This window comes from Tupaia chinensis, unplaced genomic scaffold, assembly GCF_000334495.1.
Source record: "Tupaia chinensis unplaced genomic scaffold, TupChi_1.0 Scaffold000355_1, whole genome shotgun sequence".
Taxonomy (NCBI): Eukaryota; Metazoa; Chordata; class Mammalia; order Scandentia; family Tupaiidae; genus Tupaia; species Tupaia belangeri.
The window spans coordinates 3188725-3190885 of NW_006159850.1; the positions used below are offsets into that span (position 1 = coordinate 3188725).

Genomic DNA, 2161 nt, shown 5'->3' on the forward strand with positions numbered 1-2161 from the left:
GCACCCTTCCTGCTCCAAGACGGCAGGGTGGCCCCAACGTTGCCCTCGACATCGAGGAGAGAGAGGTCTGTGACCCCAGGACGAACAGGTAGAGGCCAGCCCCGAGTGCACGCACAGCTTCCCTGGAGCCTGGCAGGGAGGACAGGGCAGCCTCAGGCATGGCACCCAGCTGCCCGATAGTGCAGTCTCGCCCCACAGATCCTGCCAACCATGGGGACAGGAGCGCCCACCTCCACAGCAGAAACGGATCCTGAGAGGGAGAGCAGCCTGTGCATGGCCGAGCTCGGTTACCGTGTGCTCAGGCCGCCCCGGGCCCCCGCACGGCAGGCCACTGCGCCCTGTGCTCCACACGGGCTCACACCCAGCCTCTCCAAGCCCTCACACGCGTGCTCACACACAAGCAGCTCCCAGCCGCCGTGCACGCATCCACACACACTCAAGGCCTGCCCCACTCGCTCACCTGCATGCAGTTCAGACTCACACTCACAACTCTCAGTCTCACACCTTCACATATACACTCAGAATCGTTCACTCACAGGCGTCCTCACTCACATGTACACTGTCACACTCATCTCACACGTGCACACACACTCTCACATCTGCACCGTGTCACACACTCATTTAACACGCACGTGCACACACATGCTGACTCACATGTACAGTCACACTCATCTCACACATGCACATGCATCCTCACATTACACTGTCACACAGTTCACCATGCGCACACACATCCTCATTTACACACACTCATATAACACACATGTGCACACACACCTTCACTCACATTACACTGTCACACACACTCATAGCACACATGTACACGCATCCTCACTCACATGTACACTGTCACTCTCATAGCACACATGCACACGCATCCTCACTCACATGTACACTGTCACATAGCTCACCATGCGCACACACATCCTCACATTTATACATACTCTCATATAACACACATGTGCACACACACACCTTCACTCACATGTACACTGTCACACACGCTCATAGCACACATACACACGCATCCTCACTCACATGTACACTGTCACATAGCTCACCATGCGCACACACATCCTCATTTACACACACTCTCATATAACACACATGTGCACACACACACCTTCACTCACATGTACACTGTCACTCTCATAGCACACATGCACACGCATCCTCACTCACATGTACACTGTCACACAGCTCACTCATGCGCACACACATCCTCATTTACACACACTCTCATATAACACACATGTGCACACACCTTCACTCACATGTACACTGTCACTCTCATAGCACACATGCACACACATCCTCACTCACATGTACACTCACACACACACACACAATCGTGCTTTGTGAATGTGATTTCCTTGGAGAGTGTAAACACCGGGAACCAGCCCCTTTCAGAGATGCCAGAGACAGCAGACAGCAGACACACCACCAGCGTCTGGCGGGCGCCTACAGCTGAGGGCCCAAGCTGAGGGCCCAGGCTGAGAAACGGGGCCCCACAGACCTAGAGGCACCCCAAACACCCTGGCCCAGCAGGCCCTCCAATGGGAGCCTGTGTCTCCCAAGCACCTAAGGGCTAAGCTCTCCGGGGAGCAAAACGCTCCCGCAACACCCTGAGCTCGCCCTCAGCTCTGGCTCGGACGGTGTGCAGGCAAGGCCCAGAAGCCCCCAGGTGGCAGGGAGGGGGGCACCGGGGCCCAGAGGTTGGGACAGCCCTGCATGTGCTGTGGTGGCCTCAGCCTGCCCTGGACCCCGCCTGACAAAGGCCCTCCCCCTCCAGACAAGACGCCTCCTCCAGGTGATGGTCCCCTGATTTCGCCTGCCAGAAGTAGTTCTGATGTGACTTCTCGTCAGGGCGAAGACTACAGAAGGGCCCCGAGGTCCAAGGAACAGGAAGGCCCGATCTGTTCCCCGGGAATGGCAGGCCCAGCCTTTCGGGCGCCTCGTTTGGAGCGGGCTGGGCTGTAAGTCGCCCGGTTAGACTCGGCACTAACGGGCCTGGCCGGGCGCTCCTGAGGACCAGAACGACGACCAGAACGACGACCAGCCATGAGCATGTGCAGGGGTGGGGCGGTGGCAAGCCGGTCAGCATGGGCTGGGCCAGCTCGAGCCCAGGTACCACGTGGGGGCACCACTTTCGGCGAAGCCA

General features: G+C 57.8%; 1 protein-coding gene across 1 annotated transcript in view; it reads right to left on the reverse strand.

Annotated features, from left to right (window-relative positions):
• Window positions 1–2161, reverse strand: part of GSE1 (Gse1 coiled-coil protein) — a 117146-nt gene that overhangs the window by 79471 nt on the left and 35514 nt on the right.